We start from the raw sequence: 12,838 nt of genomic DNA on the forward strand, positions 1-12,838 counted from the left end.
GAACCTCTTGAGCCCCTAAGACATTTCAGAGTTGGTTTACATTTTAAAATGAAAACCAAAAAATCACCACCTCTTACTAACCATGTTCCCACTGGCCCCAGGCCTCCAAGCCCTGGGCAGGGCCCCCACAATTCCCTGGGATGGCTTGGCTGGCCGTGCCTCTGCCGCTCTGGGCCAGGGTGGCCTGCACCCAAGGAGGAGCAAAAGAGGTAATTTCAGAAAACTTGCCTTTACTTGAAAGGCCAATTTCCAAAGCATGGAGGATTAGGGGGGAAACGTGCCTGGAATTTTGCATCCATTTCCAAACTAATTTTGACTTCCGATTTCCTTTTGTCCCCATCCCCAGCAGCGCCAGGGGGTTTAGGAGGGCCAGGCTGGGCAGAGAGGCTGTCCGGCCCAGAGGTGCCCTGAGTGTTCCAGTGGGACCTTGCATGTCCGGGGCGTGCATTTGGCAGACAGGGAAGGTTCCTGAGCGCGCCCCTACTTAGAACCAGAGCATCCAGCTGACCTTCAGAGCTCCCAAGTTCTGTGGCCTGGCACATGGTGTCAGAATCTCTGTGTGTGTTCACTGCTTGGGAAAATGTTCCTTGTCCTGCCACATTTCAGGCAATATTGACTCAGGTGGTAGGAATTTGGGAAAAGGACTGCCTGGATTCTACCCAACTTGAGCCTCTGTTCTGGGATGAGGAGCTCTGTCACCCACCTTTGCTTTTAGATAATCAGTCACATACTTCACACAGAGCTTGGGCCTAGAAGCCCAAAGAAGTGCCTGCCTCAGTGGGGAGAGTCTGGATGGACCTTGCTCAGCCAACTGACCAGAACTGACGGATGAAAGGCAAGAAGTGGCACTGCTGGAGGGTGACTCCTGGAAGGGCCTGCCTAGATAGAGGACATCAGGGAGCAGGTGCCTCTTTGTCCAAGGGACAGGAGACAAGCATGGAAGTTAAGATGATTTCCTATCTCAACACACAGTGCAGAGAAAGCAGATTTGGGACATCCAGTGCCCACTTCTGCATTGCAGGAAACTGTCCATCAGACTCCACAGCAGCCTTTAGTTTGGAGGGCCTGGGCCTTACTGCGTGTCAGCAGCCTGTTGTCTGTCTATCCTGCTATCTATCATGTATCACACTCTCATCTCCTGTGTTTCCATCCAGGTCTGCACGAATACCAATACTCTATGCTTTGTACTTTCTGACCTTGCATATAGGTTCCCTGCAGGAAAGATGTGTGTGTGTTGTGGGTGTGTATATGTGTGCAATTCTGGATGCTGGGCTTTCAACACTCAGTCAAGGTCTGCATACAAAAGGATATGTGTGTGTGATGTTTGGTATAAATGTATGTACAGTGCATTGGTGTATGTCCAGTATGTTTTCATGTATATTGCATAACATAGGTATTGGTGTATGGCTTAGGCAGTTTCCCTGTCCTTATTTCTGCAAGGAGTGCATATTGGGGGGCTCCAATACACCTACAGGGTACTTGGGCATGTGTCTTGTGGGTCTTGGTTCTAGTGTAGACATATGTGGGTTCCCTTGTTCTAGGCTCTCCTTAGATATGACTGCCAGGCTGCCCACCTGTAACAGGCCTTCCTGTCCCTTTAAGACACAAGGGATCTCAATGGGTATTCATCAGCTGGAGGGCAGAGGGGCATTGGGCTCTTTGGCTATCCCAGTCCATCCTTTATTCTGTTTGATTTACTGGGGATATTATGGTTGATTTGGCCTCTGCTCCTTTAAACATTGAAGTGAGAGAATAGAGGCCCCTTTCTGGCCAGATCTTGCCTTTTACCAGCTGCTGGCCTAGTCTCTTTCTGGGTCCCTCAAAGCCCTGGCCAAAGCGGTCAACACCCTACAGGCCACTCAGAGCTTGAGGGCTAGGCCAGGCTGAAGTTCCACCTGCAGAAAAGCCATCTCAGTCACTGTGCACAGCCCCCACCTCCTGGGAATGTCGCCGGTTGTGCCTCGGCCAGGAGAATGTGTGCATTGGTGTGTGCGCTCTCGTAGGTCTTGTGAGCCTGGGTCAGGCCCAATATGCAGGCCTAAGTGCTAACCATCTGTCCCCTATGTCTGGGCCATGCAGCAGCCAGTAGGCTGGCTTCTCTGCTTCTGGCCTTCCAGTGAGTCCTCACCCACTACCCTGCACGCAGCACACTTCTGCCTGGCATCCCAGCGGAGTGCTCTGGCTCGGAGCCCCCCCGCGTGCTTAAGCCTCCTGTGTACCTGAGTCACCTACCCTAAGTTTCGAGAGGCTTGAGGAATAATAGCTAACTTGGTTGTTTTCTCAAAGAAAAATAATGACAATCCAGGATTTGCATTGGAAACCTAAACAGGCAGAATGGGGTGTGAAACTGGGCAAATCTGTATCAAAATCCTTGACCCCTAGAAGTGCCTGCCTGAGGGAAGAGGCCCGTCTACCCCTTCTGGCTTGCTCACTGTCCCCCCACCCAGCTCTCTTCCGTCCCTGCCCCCAGCCCTGGCCCTGAGCCTCCACCTGGCCTCTCTTCTTGCCCTCCTTGAATCCTGCGGAATCGACTGCCCAGTGCCAGTGCAGTTGATTATCCCCGGCGAGACACACAACTGATTAAAATGAAATGACCCGGAAGCTGCCACGGCGCGGGGCGGAGATGCCGATCAATAGTGGGGCTGGAGGCACATGAGTCTGGCCAGTCCCGGCTGGGAATGGGGTTGAAGACGGAGGGCCAGCCTGGGGGGTGCCTGAGACTTTGGGCGTGGAGATGGTTCAGTGAGGCAGTGGGAAGGCCCGTGCCTGGGCTTGCCGAGGGGGCTGTGATGGTGGAGTGGCCCTCAGGTTCTTCTGCAAGGAGAATGGGACAGCCTGGTACATTCTCGACCCAGCGCATCACCCGGGCCCCCGGAGCTCGAAGCCCAGTCCCAGGCCTGTGGCGCACTGGATGCACTCGGCCTCTTGGAGCAGCCTCTTCTCCCTCTCTTCTTCCTCTGCCTCTATGGCCCTGTCAGTCCCGCCTAAGCCTTTGTGTGGCCGTCACCTGGAGCACCGGCTGTGCCTCGGGCTTTCCCGGGCCCTTCCCTTGTCCTCTCCGTCCCCCCAGCGCTGGGGCTGAGATGCCCGGCCCGCCGGGACGCTCGACCTCCCGGTAGGCGCGCTGAGGCGCCCACGGCTTCCACAGCTCCGGCCCTTTCCGGCCCCAGCTGACCCGAAGCTCCCTGGCCCCAGTGTGCGGGCCCCGGTGGCCGTCTGGCCCAAGGGAGGGCGGGGGCAGGCGAGAGGGAGCCATGGAGGAGGGGAGCAGTACTAGTCCGGCTCCGATTTCTCCGGTCAGCTGAGCACAACTTTCCATTCGAGTGTATTCATGCAGCGGCTGATTGAGCTCCACTGTGCCGGGCGGGGCTCGGCGGGAGGGGGCAGGCACAGCCAGGCTGACAGAGGCTACACACACACACACACAGACACACACACGTATGTGCAATTCATCTCATCTACATAAACATGCCTTCCATGTTATATCACACCTCACCCCCCAGCGGTGCCATCATAAACACAGCCGAGCCCCTTCCTTCAGGCACCTACCTGCCCTCAGAGCAGTTTCCCAGCACCCACAGACCTGCTTCCCTACACAACATAAGGCCTGCCTTTCTGATTTCCCCCTTATGGATTCTACACCGGTCCTCAGATACAAACACAAGAATCCTTCATCTGCCTCTCCTGCAGGCACACGCTCCAGGATGCACGCACTCCAAATCTGCAAGATGCACGCACAAAATGCCCAGGCTCACAATCACACCCTCCTACAGAGCTACCCAGATTCACACAATAGAAATACGCATCTGCATAAAATGGCATTAGCACCAATAGACATTTAGTGCACAGCCTGTTGTACATACACAGTGTGCTGGGGCTCACCAAAAGTTTACACACAAGAAAGGGAGCAAATAACAATAAATCCAGTCAGAGAACACAGCTACTACACAGTCACCACCACAAACACACAGAGGACAGACAGAGGAAAGCTTCGGGCACACACACATACCTGTGAGCCAACCCAAAGACATGAGATATGTCACCCAGAGGCATGCCAACCTCCAAACCACAGAGTTTGACTCTAGGGACTCAGAGACCACCCATTCATTACACGTGTGCGTGCGCGCGCGCGCGCACACACACACACACACACACACACCAGGCTAGGGCCCCAAAGATAGGTAGGGAACTAGATAAGCATCTTGACAGAAGCATTCCTGCTGTTGGGAGTGAGCAGGTAAACAGAGGCCTCTGTGTTACAATCCACCCCTAAATGCCCATGATATGCTGTTTTGCAGAACAAGAAGGGAGAGTGAGGAAGAGGGAGATAAATTATAGAGTGGGGATAAAGGCAAAAAGGAAAAGCAGAGAGAAAGGAGAGGGGAGTTGAAACAAAAAGTGGGGAGAGGAGAGAACAGGGAAGGGGCGGGAGCCAGAAGGGTCTGAGGGAAGATGGGGAACAGCTTCCCAGGCTTAGGTGAGGGAGGGTCAAGGCTGGTTGGGGAGAGGGTGCCACTGCAGCAGGAGAGCAATTCCTTCTCCAAGAAAGTGCCTAGGGGAGCACATTGACTTGTGGCTGGCTGGACTTGGGAAGTTAGCCGAATACTGAGGGTGCACAGCAGCTTGGGGCTCAAGAGCACCCATTCCCCTTGTGGGCTGGGGAGGTCATGCAGCTTCCTCTGCACAGAAGAGGCCCACTCAAGAAAGCACTCACCTTCCCATGCCTCCCTTCCCTGGACTCAGCGGCAGCTTCTCCCCTCACACTACACACTCTTAGAGATGCCCCCAATACAATTCCATTCATAAGACACACATAGTCACCGCTCTGCGCGCGCGCACACACACCTCTGCCTTCTACAGTGGGCACAGGCAACCACCCCCTTCTGCACAGGGATGCAGTAAGGGACAGAAGCACATCTCCACTCCTAGCAACAACTCCCCACTTTTTACAAATGAACCCACGACTCTAACTGGTTTCTACACATACTCTTTTTGGAAAAGAAAAGGACTTTAACCTGCAGGAGTCTAACCCGTCAAGACGTCGAGGACTTTACAGAATGTGCTGGCAAGAAAGGAGGGCACAAGCAAGTCACACACACACGCATGTGCCAGGCTCTGCCTACACTCCAGCCCCGCCAGGCTGCTCACGGCGGGCTCAGTCAGGGTGGAGCCCCTCTCTGCCTGAGGATGGAAATGGCTGTATGGCTGAAGGAGCTACAGACCAGTCAAGCACTGGCTGTTCTCTCTCTCTCTCTCTCTCTCTCTCTCTCTCTCTCTCTCTCTCTGTCTCTTTTTTGAAAAGATGAGGCTTGGCAAGAGGGGCGAGTTCCCTGGGGACTTCTCGGATCCCTGAAGGTGAATGCAGGAAGAGTGTGCGGGGCCCAGGAACCGAAACAGGAGGTCCGAGGGACCGACGCAGGGTTCAGATGCGAGAGGGAGCGCGGCGGGGCGTGGGGACGCGGTCCCCGGGGTAGGGGTCCAAGATCTGTGGACGCGGCCCGGTGGGGCGCGCGCCCCTTGGTCCCCGCTCCGCCCTCCGGCCTTCGCGGCGCTCTCTCGCTGGGCCTTTGTCCCCACCTCTCGGGCTCGGACTCCGTCTTTCTTCTTTCAAGCCGCTGGGAGGCGCTGTGGCCGAAGCTCCGGCCTCTCCCAGCCTGATGCCCTGGTCCTCCGGCCGCGCTGTGTTTCTCCGAACCCGGTCCCCTGGGGCTGGGCTGCCTCAGGCAATGGCCCGGCCTGTGGCTGGGGGCGGCCTGGAGCCCTTACAGGCCCGCACTGGCTTTAGTTTGTTGGATTTTGCGATACTTACCATCATAATTAATTTGCGACCTTTCAACAGAATTTCTTAGCAAGGCCCCTTAACGACTGGACGCGCTGCTGATTCCCGGCGTGTGCGCCTCTCCCTCTGCAGCCCCGGACAGGTGCAGCCGCCTGCCCCTACCTCGCCCAGGACACACTGGCGCCGCCCCGCCAACCTGGACTGGGAGGAAGGACAGAGGACCGACGGACACGTGTACATGTGCGGGCGCACGGAACTCAGCCCCGGCCACCGCTGCCTTTCCCCTGTGTGTCTGAGCTGAAGCGGCTCCGCTTATATCGGGAGGTGAAACGGAAGCTCAGAGAGGGCCATAATTTGGCCACTGTCACACAGCCAACCTTAACCTCCACCCGGCTACACCTGCACACTCGATGACCCTCTCTGTCTTCCTCGCCGTGCGCTCCCGATAGCCGGGGAAATACTTTTCTGAGATGCCCCTCTGGGCCCGCAAGATGAGGCAAAAGCGGGAGAAGGGAGTGGGATAGGGTGGGGAGCGGGCGGCCCTAGACTCTGCCCTTCTGGGCGCGCCATCGCTCCCACCACCAGCACTAGGACTTTGCAGGAACGCGCCTCCTTCGCGCTGCCTAGGAGGACCAGACCCAAGAGAAGCGCTCAGCAAGCAGCTACATGCAGGTGCCCCTACCAAGCCCGGAGAAAGAGCGGGGATTTCAGGGGCCTCCCCTCCCACAGCGGACAGGCCTCCGCTTAAACCACCAGTGCTTCCCAGTGGGCTGGGAATCGAGGATGTGAAGTGTGTGGAGACATGTGAACGTTGTTGAGTGTGCAGTGAGATTGTTGTGCAGATTCTCATGCACTGCAAGAGAAATGTTTACCTTGTACGGATGACACGTCTACCTACAGATGAGCCTGGGGGCTTGTCCAGTGCTTGTGGGCGTGATGCAGAAATATCAACTAAGTTCTCGAAGAATGGAGAGGAGAGGGACAAGCACAATTTAGCCCTGTCCTCAAGTTTCTCATGAGCCAGTGGGAGGGACAGTTGAGGTCACCACTTAAAAACAAACCAACCCCGTGGAGTTGCACACAGTGTTTCCCGGTGGCGTGGCAACTTCGCAATTAATTACTACAACTTTGGCGGTGGGGATAGAGAGGGCTCCTCTGAGCAGATGGCACTGACCCAGAAGGATGAATGGGATTGAGTGGAGGAGATTCTAGGCAGGAATGGCAGGCGGGAAGGCATGGAGGAGGTGTCAGGTCCAGTGGGGAGCAGTGCAGTGTGGCTCCACCGCCCCCAGAGTACCGTAGTATGCGGCCTATGAGTTTTTGAGAGGTTGCTAATTGATTCTGAGGGAAGAGGGAGTAGGGATTAATTACAAGATCAGGCAAGTTGTGTGGCCTTGATCCCAAGGGTACTGGGGAGTCAAACAAAACTGTATGGAAGTGGTTGGGTGCGGTGGCTCACGCCTGTAATCCCGGGACTTTGGGAGGCCGAGGCGGGAGGATCACGAGGTCAGGAGATCGAGCCCATCCTGGCCAACATGGTGAAACCCTGTCTCTACTAAAAATACAAAAATTAGCTGGGGCTGGTGGCGCATGCCTGTAATCTCAGCTATTTGGGAGGTTGAGGCACAAGAAGCACTTGAACCCAGGAGGCAGGGGTTGCAGTGAGCTGAGATTGCTCCACTGCACTCCAGCCTGGAGACAGAGGGAGATTCCGTCTCAAAACAGACAGACAAACAAACAAACAAAAAACTGTATGAAAGCTTGAATGGGAATATCCAGCGTCCTGCTGAAGGACTTTAGCTGGGGGCAGTGAGGCTGTAGACAGGAAAGCCCTTAGGAAACTATTCCAATAGGCAGGACTGAGCTAAGGCACCAGAACGTGTTAAAGGCATTTCCAAGGAGAAATGGTGGACTTGATGACCAGTTGCAGACCTACAGGCTGCCCTCCGATGACCTGATTTCAGTGTTTGTCCCCTTTTCATGGATCTGTGACTTGGCCCTAGATTCCACTCTCTGACCTCAATTCCTCCAGAAGCATCGTGACCTCCAGCTTCACGTGCGCTCACAATTCACATGCTCACACGTGCTCCTTAGAGGGGTCTGTCGGTGGACGCCGCGAACCAATAAAACCCATGCACTTTGTTCCAAAACCCATTTCCTACCAGAATGGGAGTCCTGTAGGGCCAGGTCTCCTCCCATACCCACCCATTTCGGCCTTTGTTATACTGCACAATAACAGCTGGCACTGGAGTGCGGGAGGACGGTGAAAGCTTGAGTCCCAGGCCGCAAGTCCTCCAGGAGTAACGGGGGTGACCCGAGGAGAGCAGCGTACTGGGTGAGTGGGAGCGTGGCCCTTGAGAAGGGTACCGAGGGTCAGAGGTGGTGCAAGGGACCCAGGACGCACGCGCCTCCGAAACCCTGAGTATTCGTCCGAGCGCCGCTGCAGGCTCTGCGAAACTTCAATGCGCGCAGCCTCCTGCACATCGTTTTCGCGCGACCTCTTTGCCTCGGGCTCCAGGGGTGAAGCCAACCCAGAGCGGGAATGTTCCATTTGCACTATTGGGACATTCAGGGAGGCTTTTACGGGCTGCCGCGGCGCTTCCACGCAGAGGAGGCGACGGCTCCCAGGCAGCTTGGCGATCTTGTTATTGGACATGCGAGGGTTTAGAGACCCAGGGAAATGGAATGAGTCAAAGTCAAACTCAAGTTGCTCGGCCCCTAGTCCTGCGATCCTTCCATTTCACATTGCACCCCTGGGCCGCCTTTCACATCCGCTCGTCGCGAGCTTGGGGTGTAGGTGCGACCACCAGTGCGTGTCTGTGTGCGTAGCCTCTGGGTGATTCCACGCCCGCAACTGTCTCCGAGTGTGTGGGAGCGTGTGTGGCAGGTACTCGGGAGCAGGACAGGGAAGGAAGCCTCAGCTTCCAGACCCGTTCTCGGGTGCTGGCGGGAGCGGTGGGTAGGAGCAGAAGGAGGTATGTGAGGAAGGATTGAGACAGACAAGGGCTCTGCGCCAGCAAGAGTCCAGGACGCGACCCCGCATGCCGGGCCAGCGGGGAGGCAGGAGAATGGATCACTTCCCCCGGGGATGGGAGAGCAGAGGAAGGCTGCAGGTCGGGTAGCTAGATTCCATGATGCCCTCAAGAAGTTGCCAGACGCCGGTTGGGGAGCTTTCAAGAGCCAGAGACCCAGGGAAGTCCCCTCTTCGGCCTCCGAGAACCCCGAAGCCTGGCCGCAGTGCTCAGCCTTGGACCCAGCGGTTCCGCGGCTGGACGCCCCTCGGCGCTGACTGTGAGCACCCAGGCGCAAAGCACTGCAGGTTGGAGGCGGAAGGCAGCGCGCTCTGGGCTCATTGGCGGGTTTTTGCTGCCACCTCGCGGCGGTGGTGCGTAGCATGCGAACCCTCCGCGCCGCGGGCGTTTGCAGTGTACGCGGGTGGTTTGGGGGGCCTTGCCCTGCCGCGCTGTCCTTTTCTGCTCGGGTTTTCACAACACTTCTTCCACCAGGACAGCCTCCTTTTCCTCTTGAGGTCTGCGATGGACTGCGCCCTGTCTTATGCCAAAGTCCACCATTTTGTGTGGGTAGGACCCTCCATCCTGGCCTGTGGGATTTAGGGTCACCTTTCTAGCTCCTTTCTCTTGCTTTACTACTTGATCCCATAGCTGTCCACCTGGACTTGCAACAGGTCTCATGCTAATATTTCCCTTCTTCTGCACTATTAACTTCCTGTCTTGCAGATAGATGCCTCCAGATCTCCTACAGAGGGCGTATGGGGCTGTCTTCCACCGTGATAGGCTGTCCGTGGGAAGCCATGCCACGCTAGCGCCCTCTCCTCTCCACAACCGTCTGCTGAAGGCCTTCCATGTGCCTGACGCTGCCACACCTTGGAGACAGCCAATGGCAGCCTAGACCCTGCCCCTGCGATTATAGTTTAGTGCAAGCAGAGAAACACAATACCCAGATTATCATTGAAGCTGCCATATGGAAGTATGGACAAAGTGGGAGCCCGAGGAGGGCCTTTGAAACAGATCTTGATGGATAAGCATGAGTTTTCCAGGCTAGTGAGGAGGGAAGGACAGTCAAGGGACTGGGAAGTGTGTGTCCAAAGACACTTGGGTACAAAAGAGCATGGGGTGCTGAGAGGGACAGCTGTTTCCTGGGGTGCTCCACAGTCTGATGGTGAAGACATTGCTTTGCTCTGGAGAGCATAGCCAGCCAGCTTGGGCGAATGTATTGATAAGAGTATCAAGTGGCAGCCGTGAAAGGAATATTTGGAATTGCTTCTTTTCCCATTTAAATAAACAAGGAAACCAAGACTCTGGCTAAGTCTCTGTCCTTAAGTACACAGCTAGTTAGGGGGCCGATCGCTCTATAGAGTCCACCATGGTGCCTAAGGGAGGCTGGGTTCCAATGCCAGGTGGTCTGGAAAGAGGAAGGTGGTGGTGGTGGGGAGGGGGCAAGAGGAGCCATCACAGGCTCTTTTCCTTTTCTCAGCTACAGTTTTGCTTGCCTGCTTCTCTCTTAGGCAGCATAAATACTAACCCCTACTCTCTTCTCTACAGATGCAATCATTCTAAAAGCTTTGGGGTTTTTTGTTTGTTTGGTATATTTGCTGCCAAAACTATTTGGCAGCAAACCTGACCTAAACAGTATGAAGCTATTTATAGTCTTTATTTATCCTGCTTGGCATAGATATCAGATGTTTCACTGCAGAAATGCTGATGTGTTGGATTACAGGTACTGCTCTGGACCCACTTGGGTGGTATCATGTAATACAGAATATACGGACCATTATATCTACCTTTCTAAAATCTCCAAAACTATGAATTTCCCAAAGTTTTTGGAAAGGGACTGTGGTCCTTTGGGATTGAGCCTGGATTGTCTTTTGATAAAGAGGTTCGTGGTGGGAGAGGAAGTCAGGAGAGAGTGGGAATTTAAACAATGTAATGAGATAAACCATGATCGGTAGTTTGCAGAAAGAGTAGGTCAAGTTGGCTATGGGACAGGGTCACAGGGCCAGCCCAGCAAAGCTGCTGGCTTCCGGAGGGCCTTAGGGCCTAGGGTCTTAAATTTCTTTTTTTCTTTTGAGACAGGGCCTCACTCTGTCACCCGGACTGTAGTGCAGTTGTATAATCACAGCTCACTGTAGCCTCACCCTCCAGGGCTCAAGCAGTCCTCCCACCTCAACCTCCTGAGTAGCTGAGACAAAAGGTGCACACCACCACGCCCAGCTGATTTTTGTATTATTTTAGAGACGGGGATTCACTATGTTGCTCAAGCTGGTCTCAAACTCCTGGGCTCAAGCAGTCCTCCTACCTTGGCCTCCCAAAGTGCTGGGATTACAGACATGAGCCACCGTGCCCAGCCCTTAGATTTCTACACAAGCTGGAGAAGGTAGATAAGATCCTGGCTCCAGGCATATTTTCATGGCCATTCTCTCCCAGAGTCAGACTCTCCCCTTGATGCCAGAATTCTCCCTTTCTCCAAACCCAGGGAACATCTAACTCCACCTCTCCAGGTCAGTCAGGTAGGGGCAGCCAGATGCTCCCTCTATTCCCTGGAAGCCCTGGGGGGAAATCCATCTCTATCAGAAAGCCACAGGTAAGTGCCTAAAATGTGAAAACTTTACATGAGAGAGACAGCTGCGAAGGAGGAAGAAAGTGAACATTTATGATTGAATGCTTCCTAGGCATCCAGCAGTGCCCTAGGTTCTTACACCAGCTTTTTTTTTTTTTTTTTTTTTTCATCCTTGCAGCATCCTGGGAGATCAGTATTTCCATCCTCATTTTTATAGTTGAGGGAATTGAGGGCCTGTGAGGTTGTAGGATCCTTGCTAGTCCTCCTGCTCCCCCGAAGTCCCCCTGCAGTAGGGTAAGGAGTTCTAGTCCAAGCTTTCCTCTTTTCCACCTTCCAGGACAGTGGAGAACTGGAGCCCTGGTAGTGTGTGTTGGAGAGGAGAATGTGGGTCCCTTGGAAGGGAGTGGCTGGGGGCCCTGAGCTCTGTGGGATAATCTAGGCTAACCCTGTGGTGCTCCTTTCCCAAAGTTCCATCACAGACGAACAGAATGGTGGCATATTCCCTTGTCCCTCCAGGGAAGGCTGCTCCCTTCCCAGTGGGGCTCACCTCCGTCTGCAGCTGTTCAGCTCTTCCTTCTGTGTCAACACTTCCCCCTTGTCTCTTTGTGAGAACTTTGGCTGTATTGTTGTTGTTGTTTTTGAGATGGAGTCTCCTTCCATCGCCCAGGCTGGAGTGCAGTGGCTCCATCTCAGCTCACTGCAACCTCCGCCTCCTGGGTTCAAGCGATTCTCCTGCCTCAGCCTCCTGAATAGCTGGGACTACAGGTGCATGTCACCACGCCCAGCTTATTTTTGTATTTTTAGTAGAAACAGGGTTTCACCATGTTGGCCAGGCTGGTCTTGAACTCGTGACCTCAAGTGATCTGCCTGCCTTGGCCTCCTAAAATGCTGGGATTACAGGCATAAGCCACCGCACCCGGTCGGCTGTATTGTTTTCTATGTTTATTTAAAGTATTGTAACACTAAAAACCTGCAGTGATGAGAGTTTGGAACTGCACGCCTCAGGAACATCTGGGCTCCTGAGTCACTGGAGAACAGCTTAGAGACAGGGTGGGGACAGTAAGCTGAGCTGGGAAGAGTGACTCAGAGATACCAGCATCATCATGACCTGTCCAGAAGTAGAGGAAACAGGGACCCTGCAGATGGGCCAGAGGGAGCTGGGAGTTTTCAGGTAGCGGGAGGAAGGATGCACCTCAGGTGGTGGGGGAAGTTACAGTGCAGAAAATGATGCCCTCATGGAGCTATCCTGGCCACCAGAGAGCCCCAGACCACATTCTGCCTGGCTTTACTGTGATTGCGGTGCATGGGTTATTTCTCCTGTTAGACTGGGGATGGGACTGTGTTAAATGCAGCTTTGTGTTGCCCACAGCACCTAACACAAAGCCAGACTCTGTTGAATGGATGGGTGAGTGAATGAATAAGCACCATAGGCTTAAAAACCAGGCAGTGCCGGGCGCAGTGGCTCATGTCTGTAATCCCAGC

Source organism: Theropithecus gelada, chromosome 13 (assembly GCF_003255815.1).
Source record: "Theropithecus gelada isolate Dixy chromosome 13, Tgel_1.0, whole genome shotgun sequence".
In the NCBI taxonomy this organism is placed as follows: Eukaryota; Metazoa; Chordata; class Mammalia; order Primates; family Cercopithecidae; genus Theropithecus; species Theropithecus gelada.